The following is a 9,699-nucleotide window of genomic DNA, read 5'->3' as shown; positions in this document are numbered from 1 at the left end:
GATAGGAACAATCCTTTAGGAAACAATATATCTTATACTGAAAAAAACATTTAGTTGAAGTTCAGCAATTATTTTAGTGTGCTTCAGTTTCTTTTTCTTCTTTTAAAATCAATGATAGATTTAATGCTTTTATGAAAATGTAGCACGTACAGTGTGATTCTATCTTAATAAATTTTAATCGATATGCTTATATAGCTGTCATTTATCTAATTTATATGTCTATGTGTATTTATGCATGTAGAGCTATCTAGGATAATGCTCAGATATTTGGAATGAGGATCATTTAATGAAAAAAATGATTACTTTGAATGGCAGATTTGGGGGTAATTATTATTCTTTCTTCTTCATACTTTTTGTGTTATATACATTTTTAAAATAAACATTTTTAAAATTGACATATGCTCATTTAAAACAATTAAAAATTTACAGAAAAGCACAATAAAGAAAAAAATAATCTATAATTTTACCACCTAGAAATAATTATTATTTTGCTACATATCCATCCAGACTTTTTCCTGAATGTATTAATACATGCATGGTCACACACGTGTACACACATTATTTTTAAACAAACAAATTGAGGTCATATTTTTACACTTTTAAAAAATGCACTCAGTATATTGTGGACATCTTTTAATGCCAATAAATGAAGATCCACACGATTATTTTAAGTAAAATTTTATTGTATGTCTATTCCATAGCTCCCCAAAGTAGAATTTCTGGGTTTAAATCTATAACTTTTTGGGAGGAGGGCAGAAGCAAAGTGTGTGTGTGTGTGTGTGTGTGTGTGTGTGTTGTGTGTAACCAGGCATCAAGCAGTGTGCTGCAGACTTTTCCACTAAAGAGAAAGAGTGAGTGTGCATCTCCTGGGGTCTGAGAGTAAGTTTTCAAATGCCCAGCTGCAAGTGTGAGTTGTTTTTGATTTTCATATTTTTACCTTCAAATTTCATGCTTATTGTTGGATTCTATTTTTTAAAAAATATAAACATAATGTCTTATGTCTCTAGATCTGTGAGTGAATTTGACATTCGCAGAAAGTGTGTCAAGGATATCCTGTTGCTCAGGTAAACCCCATTACACTGCCCTATTTTTTCGTTTGTTTGAAAAGAACATAAAAGTGATAAATTAACGTAAGCTAATGTTAACCAAGGAACAACTGTCAACCAAGCATTGGTCTAGGTTAGCATGGGGAATTACAAAGAAGTTGAGAACATAGTCTTTGCCTTTGAATGGCCTCCAATTTATTTGTTTCTCTTTAACAAGTACATCAAAGGATTATGCTTAACCTGGTAACTGACTGCGCTAAGGTCTATGATGAATTTGCTTGGGAGGATGGAAAGTCCCTACTGGTATTTTTCGCACACTTCTAGGGCGTGCTAATGCATTTGTTTTGGACTCTGAGGCATCATTGTTAGCATCTGTAGCATTTTAGACTCTGGGAAGGGGATCATGTACCCTCCTGGCAAGAGGACAGTGTAATGAAGATAGGAGTTTTTAGGCTTTCACATTTGGGATAAGTATAGTACAGGAAACGTAAATGAACTGGATCTTAAATTAACCAGTATTTCCAATTCAGTAGACTTTTTGAGACACATGATATTAAAAACTTAAAGTTAAGGTGATGGAAGGAGAACTGACTCTGGGTTGTGAACACACAATGCAATATATTGATGATGTATTATAGAACTGTACACTTGAAACCTATGTAGTTTTACTAACCAATGTCACCCCAATAAGTTTAATAAAAATTTAAAAAAACAAACAAAAAGTTAAGAGGAGTGAGGAAAATGTCAATAATAAAGGCTCTTACCAGAGATATAAAAGTCACATTCAGAGTTCATTCTGTCCATTGCTATTTAACTTCTGGGTCTCCATCTCCTTTTCCTTACAGTGACCCTGATTCTTAAGATAATCCCAAGAACAATGTAGGTATGCGTTTGCTGAATAAATGTATGCTCTGAATAATGAATCAAAGGCATTAAATTGTATTTAGCCTGCATTTACTAAAAGAACTAAAACTTGCTCCTTAGTTTTAAGAGCTTTAACATCAAGGATTGATATAGAAAATGTTTGCTTGTGAACCTTAAGCAAAATAAGAGACCCCCCCCCTACCCCACCCCACCCCTGTCTTCTGAGCTATGTCTCCCTGTAGCTCGGTCCCAAGTTTTTGCCATTGCATTCCTTGGGTCTGGTTGCAGAGGGTCTCTGGCAAAGAGGGTGGCTTATCTCTCTCTTTATTTTTCTCTCCTTACCCCATGCTGGGATTCCTGACTTTTGCCTAGCTCCCTTGCTTTACGTGCTTCTTTGGAATCTCTCGACTTTTAACTTATGTTCTCCATGGACAATTTTGCTGTTTCTTCTGACACAGGCACACATTTATTTAATAAGAAGACACCTATCCCCTTTCTCTGACCTGACACCTTGTAAGATCATCAGCATGTTCCCATGAGACTAGATACCCTTATTTTGAAATATCTTTGCCCAAGTTACCATCCAGGACTGAGCTGAAGAACTGGTAGGACAAAGGGTAAGGATAGAGTTACACTGATGTGCAATAAATTGTGCTGCCTTTGACTTGTTTTATTTATTTAAGTGAACAGTATTGGATTAATCATAGTCCATGGTTCATAAAATACTATTGTCATTGTTTCATGAATGGCTCTTTCATTATTTAAATTGTGAATTTGTGCCTTTAAATATAGTATAATGGACAATGAATCCATTACCCACTCAAGAACTAATACATTACCAGTAAAGTATCTACCTGTGTACTTCTTTTCTGTTTCTTTATTTTTTAATTTCTCCTTTTACTGATGACTTAAATATAATCTAGTCTACAAAAAAAATAAATATGTTCCTCCAGGCACCAAACTTCAGGTGCGGCCATTCACAAAGACAGCTTCATGAGTTATAGAATGGAAACTGAAGACCTGGTGTGGAAATTCCACCAGGCAGAGGTGTTACTAAGAATTGGAACAATTATTGTTTTGACCTTCCTTTATAGGGACACATCAGTGTGGTATTGCAAGGATGCTACCTGACACTGCAGCAGCATCCATAAAGGACAAAGACAATAAAAGCTGAAGTGTGTGTTTAGTCATACAAATGAGCGAGTTATTTAAGGGTGAGAGGTACTTTTAACATTTACCAATTAGAACTATTTTTTCCTGTCCTACAATTAGGAGGAGGAGATATGATTCACTTGAATCTTCCTTTGTGCTTCCTCTTGACACTGGATTACATGCTGATTGCTAGTCTTTGAACAGTTAACTCAGACATTCTTTTTTTTGTTTAAGTTTCTGGCCATATTAGACAGATTGGTAAAGGAGCCCTTTAGTTTAGTGATTTCGTTGTTTGTTTATCTGGACTAGCAGAGGAATTTTTTTCCTCTGCAGCTGGCTGTAGTCTTATGTTCTTGCCTGAACATGCCTGGATGTGGAAGAAAAATTCTCTTATTCTACAAAGCACTTCTCCATATTGTCAGTCCTCCAGGACTGGTGCCTTTCTAGTTTAGAAGATTTCACTCAGGCTACAGCTTTTCTTGAAGATAAAAATTGCATGACAATTTCTGCAGAATTAGAACTGAATTCTCTCCTTGGCAAAGTAGCTAATTATAAATAATTTGGAAAGGAAAAAGACCCATGATCATTCTTAACCTAAAGAAGTATTTTCCCTTTGTGTTTTCAAGAAGTATAGTTATTAATAATTAATATTTACCCTTCTGATCTACATGTATAAAAACATCTATTTCAAGTGCGGTTTAGTTGGCATTTTACCTCCCTGGAAAACGTGTCCTAGCTCAGATCAGGCCGTTAGCACCACCTAGTGTATCACGCAGGCACAGAAACACAAACTCCAACTCCAGGAGAAAGCATCCAAAAAGTTCTTTAGACATTTGGAAAAGTTATAGGTAGGGCCATCTGGGACTAACTCCTTTTCTTTTTTTAATATTTTTAAAAATTTGTTGCAGTGACATTGGTTAGTAAAATGATATAGATTTTGCTTTTCACCTGGACAGTGGAGCTGCCTCCCAGCACACGCAGAGATGCAGGTCTTTGTGAAGACCCTGACGAAGTCGAGCCCAGTGACTCTGTTGAGAATGTCAAAGCTAAAACCCAACACAAGGGCATCCCATCTGACTAGCAGCGTCGGACTTTCGCCGGCAAACAGCTGGAGGACGGCTGCACTCTCTCAGACTAAAATATACAGAAAGAGTCCACTCTGTACTTGGTGCTTCGTCTGCGGGTGGCATCATCGAGCCCTCCCTCTGCAAACTCATCCAAAAATACAACTGTGACAAGATGATCTGCGAAAAGTGTTACGCTCGCCTGCATCCCCGTTCTGTCAACTGCCACAAGAAGTGTGGCCACATCAACAACCTACACACGAAAAGGAAGGTCAAATACGGCCCCTCCACCACCTCCTCGGCCCACAGGGCAGCTTCCTGCCCAAACTCCTTTCGTTGACTGGAGCAGTGAAAAAAAAAGGAAAAAAAAGAAAAGAAACAAATTATGTAGGTTTCAAGCGTGCGTGTCTATAATACATCATCTATATATTGCGTTGTGTGTTCTCCACCCAGAATCAGTTCTCCTTCCATCACCATGTATTTGATCCCTTTGCCCTCTTCTACCTCCCCCCTCCCCCCTTACCCTCTGGTAATCACTTAACTGTTGTCTGTGTCTATGAGTTTTTGTTTGTTTGTGTTGTTTGTGGCACTAACTCCTTTGTGACTCATACTTTCAGCTTCAATATTTTTTATAAAGTTGGAAATATGGAACATAAGACAATTTATTAAAGAAAAGAGTAAATGAGCACCAAGATTATGTGGGATAACATGTGCAGGGAGATGGCGAAGGGAATCAGCCTTTGTTGAATACCTACTGCATACTGTTACTGAATACCCCCTGTGTACCAGACTACGAGCTCTGCTTATGTTTTCTTGACAGAGGGAGTGGAGTTGAGGTTTCCTCTCACCAAATCTTCTTTGGGGCAAATGAATGATACGATAGGCTAGTGTTGTTATGTGACTCCAGGTCTTTGCCAGAACCTGCTACGTCATTGTTGGGAGACAATTCTGCATCGGTCTCTTGCACATCCAGTGAACAGAGGAACTGACAGTCTTTTGTTCCAGAATATGTTTTCCAGGCTGTTTTATGGTGAACAGGCTTGGAACATAGAGATGGTGTCTCCACCCAGAACAGAGGTTTGCTTTTGTCAAGTGTAATAAAGTCTGCCCCCAGAGCAAAGGTTGGGCAGGTTTGCTTACAGCCCATTATAAGATTTGGGTTTCCTAAACCTGGGATTGCTCAGCTGTGAGGCAAACCCACAGTGTGCACAGCACTCACCTGGGCATCCCCAGTTTGCCCCGTGGGACCCGAGGGGCAAGGGAAACCGATGCAAATATGCAGCTCATGCTGCTTGCTGTGGCTTGAGTAAAAGTCCTTTCCTCTGATCCAAGAATTTGTATCTTCTGGCAGCATCCACGGAACTGTGGCAGGCTGACTTGTTAACATGCAAGTGGAGTAAAATCTCAGACCTTTTGCAGTTCTTGACATCACCACCCCAAGTGACCACCCAGTTGCTAGATGCCTGGTCCCTACAGTCATGTAGTGCCTGCCATCCCCGACCCCAGAAGGAGGGCCTCCCAGTTGACCATGGACTTGCCCTAAGTACAGTCTTGCCTCATTTTAAGAAAACCAGATATTAAGAATACTCCAAATATTAAAAACGGAAACCAGCAGATGATTAGGTACACAATATACAAACATTTGTGTTACACTTCACAGAACACATGTGTAATTACATAACATTGGAATTTCAGAAGCTGAGTTTTTTTATAGGTTTAATACAGTTTTAGTGTTTATAGCATGGTGAATTTCCGGGACTTGTTAGAAGTCTTAATTATGTTTAGCATAAAAGAATCCTGGGAGGTTAAAGGCATTTCTGCTGAGCCAGGTTTTCCCAAAGGTATCATAGTTGTTTTAATTCTTGGGAATCTGAAAGTCATTCTCAAACTTCAGAATTACAGTGTAGGAGTGGGTTAGTTGTGTGTGAGTGTGTGTTTGTTAAAATGCAAATGATGCAGTTTCATTCTCAGAGATTTTAATTGACCAAATCTGGGCTGAGATCCAGGATTCTACATTTTCAAAATGTAACTTGGGGTAGGTTCTGAAGCTCTTGAGAAGCTCTTGAGAAGCACATTCTGAGAACTATCTTGAGACATAAAAGACTCTTCAGGTGAAGGAATGATTTACAACATGCAAATAGCTTGTGCAGCTGTGGCCTCTGAAAATAAGAATAAGTTTTGGGTTTTTTTTGTTCGGTTGCTGGTGGCCTTCGTTGCAAGGATAAGTGAGTGCCAGCTGGGTGGGGGCCACTTGTGATTAACCGGTGCACAGGATAGTAAACGGTGGCTAAAGCAGTTGTACCTTTTTTGTATTCACTTAATAAATACTTATTGAGTGCTGGCTATGTGCAGTGATACGCCTGTTTCTTGAGATGGTTTCATTTTCACATCCATGGCGTTCCCTTTCTTATTATTTCTGATTCTTGTAATTGGGTTTTTTTGTTTGTTGTTTGTTTGTTTTTTAAGTGTGTTTTTCCAGGACCCATCAGCTCCAAATCAACTAGTTGTTTCAATCTAGTGGAGGGCGCAGCTCACAGTGGCCTATGTGGGGATTGAACCGGCAACCTTCTTGTTAAGAGCTCAAGCTCTAACCAACTGAGCTAACTGGCCGCCCCAGTAATTGGGTTTTTATGAATAGGGTTTGAAATCCCAGAGGACATGGACTTAGTTTTTCTTCATCCAACTCAAAAACACTTTGTTGGATGCTCACAAAAAATAAGGTAGTTCAAAAATTCATATTATGTTCACTTTACAGATGTGAAACTATTGAGCAAAGAGATGAAATGACTTGCCAAGACTCACACAAGCAAGAAGCAATGATTGAACTAAAGCTTGAATCTTGATTTTCTCACGCCCGCCCTGCACTTTTTCCTACACACAACATCACCTTCCATATGAGTTTCTACAGGGATCCTATTGCATTTTAGATATGATTTGATTGTGACAAAATATGATTTACAGGTACATTTTCAGGACAAAGACTCTCTTATTGTCTAAGCATGCTATACCTGTACAGCAAAGAAACACACTGACATTCTTATGATATCATTAAAAATACCCCAAAGGAAAAGACAGGGTTCTGTTTTCAAAATGAAGTGGTGTCAGCAATAAACAGAACCAAGCCTAATTACAGAACATTATGCTCTGTCCCCCAAGACATGCACATTGAATTATCCTACCAATCTTCTAAATGCCCCGTGAGAGGGGGAAATGGGAACGGCGGTGAAGAATAGGCTCAGGAATGTGGACACACTGCCATGTTAATTCTGAAGGGGACTTGGGAGCCACACCTTTGGTTTCTTGTTCCCAAGTACCATGCCAAGCATTGCTCTGGGTTTCCTGCCTTTCCCAGAGACTTCTCTAGATTTTGTATTTTCCAGGGCACCAAGACCCTGTCTGGCTTTCAATAAATGTTCGGCAGCAACAATAACACAGAAGTGACTGTTTATTCAGATGGAAAGTAACATGGATGAGATAACATTCTGGATTTCTGTTTCCCACCCCTAAGATTGTAGGTTTAAACACCAAGAGAGAGAATGGATTTAATACACATTTCTATTGCTCATTGAGATTGGCAACACTTACCTTGGGATAGGTTCTTTATTGTTTTCAAAATGCTCTCACATGCACTAGCGCCCTTAATTAACCAAACATCTATGAAGTGAGCGAGACAGATACTTATTTCATTTTACAAATGGAGCTCAAAGAGATTAATTGATTTGTCTAATGTTTCAGTAATTGAGTTCGTCTGAATTTGAACCTGACTCTTAACTCACTTTTAGTTTTTTACTCACTGAGCCACACAGTCTGGATTCTCCTCTAGCCAGAAAGAGGGCATTATCACCTGCCTTGGTCCAGTCATTTAACTTAGCTAAGGCTCAATTTCTGTTTTAGTCAGGACTTCTGGTTATTTGGGACAGAAACTCAACTTGAACTAGCTTGGATCCTGGAGGGGATTCACTGTTGATATAACTACTAAGGCAGGAGTGTAACAGCAGAAGGGAACCAAGGTTTTATTGTGACTGGGGCACCTCTCTCTGCTTCTCATGGGCCTCAGTTTGATTCCTTTCCACCACAATTCTGTCTCTCTGTGCTATGTGCTGGTAGTTAGGTGCTGACATATGTACTACTTTGTCATGAGAGAAAGGGCCCCTTCGTCCCAGTTACAATTCAGAGAAATCTAGGTAAGGGTTTCCTCCTTCTGGTCATGTTACCCTAAGACGATGGCTAGAAATGTAAGCTACTGTAATGGCCCAGCTTGGGTCACTGGCCCTGGAGGGCACAGGGCATTGCATTGGCTCTACTTAAACCACATGGGGGAACCACATGTCAGAGGGAAGAGCAGTTTCCTAAAAGAAGGGGGAGGTGGTTACTAGATGAAGAGGGAAGGGGTTCTGGCAGATGAAATCAATAGATGTGCATTATAGGCTTTTAATCTGCAAAGTAGGAATAATAAAACTGACTTTTCTAGATACTTTGGTGAGGATTACCGATGCTTTGAAAACTACAAAATCTGTATCTTTGGTGCTGATACTTTACTGAAGTTCTTTTTCTTTCTTTTTAAAAGACCAATGTCAAAATCCTTCATACAGCACCAAGACTCCCTTCATTATTTGCCCTTCAGCTTGCTTCTTGAGACTTCTCTCTTTCCACTCCCTTCTAGAACTCCATATTCTGATCTTATTGAACCATCTTGAAAACATCATGCTCTCTTTTATCCCCAGATCTTAAAATGTGCCTAACAGGTAGTTGGTGACTCTTGAATATATGTTGAATTAATTAATTAACTAATTAATTAATCGGTAATAGTGTCTTGCCCATGGTGGGTGCTCACTATGTAGAAGTTATTGTTATTATTATTATTTTTGTCTATCAATTGCCAACCCTAGTGTTACATTAATCTTATTAGGCAAGTTAACTGTTACCTTGCTAGGCAGACTATCTAGCTTTGGAGTTGAGGGAAGGGGATATGGCTTTTGGATGGAGAAAAAAGGTCAGACATATGCTAACATGCTTTTATTAGCAGAGGGCAAAGAAGAATGATTGGAGAAGGATGAGCTGAGGAAGGTCAGGTGGGGTGTGAGGGCTGCATCAGAGAGGCCAAGCCCAGGCGGTCCAGAGGCTCAGAACCAAGAAGAGAGTTTGGGGCACATGCTAATTTGGCGAGGGTCTAGGCTGTGGCAGAGGGGAATATCAATCACCATGGCAGTGAAAGAGCACTGGATTAGGAGACTTGCGTTCCAGGCTTGATTGTACCTCGAACTGCTAGCTGTGTTCCTTTGGCTAGATCATGTGTTTCTCTGAGCTTTATCCAGGCGCATTGGGGGAAATTACTGTACTAAATCAGATTTGTTTCACTAGAGTATAACATGAGTTTTAAAGCTTTACTATTACACAATTGTAAAGTTAGCACATACAAATTAAAAGTACAGTTATTGAGCTTTCTAGAATTCATTCTTGTGGGACTTTATTTTATAACTTTGCCATTAGGAAGCACAAATATATTAGCTCCGAGATAAATCTATTTTGTCATTTAAAAAGTCATTAAAAAGTTGATTGTGAAGGAATTAGAT

The 9,699-nt window shown here is 39.2% G+C and overlaps 1 pseudogene; it reads left to right on the top strand.

Moving 5' to 3' along the window:
• The first annotated feature begins 4,045 nt into the window (after positions 1-4,045).
• LOC141573071 (ubiquitin-ribosomal protein eL40 fusion protein pseudogene) lies at positions 4,046-6,429 on the top strand (annotated as a pseudogene).
• The last annotated feature ends 3,270 nt before the right edge of the window (positions 6,430-9,699 follow it).

The sequence above is a fragment of the Rhinolophus sinicus genome, chromosome 4 (genome assembly GCF_057876585.1).
Source record: "Rhinolophus sinicus isolate RSI-liver-muscle chromosome 4, RSI-T2T, whole genome shotgun sequence".
Lineage (NCBI taxonomy): Eukaryota > Metazoa > Chordata > Mammalia > Chiroptera > Rhinolophidae > Rhinolophus > Rhinolophus sinicus.
Note: the sequence above shows the minus strand (reverse complement) of the source record. Positions and strands in the feature narration are given on the sequence as shown.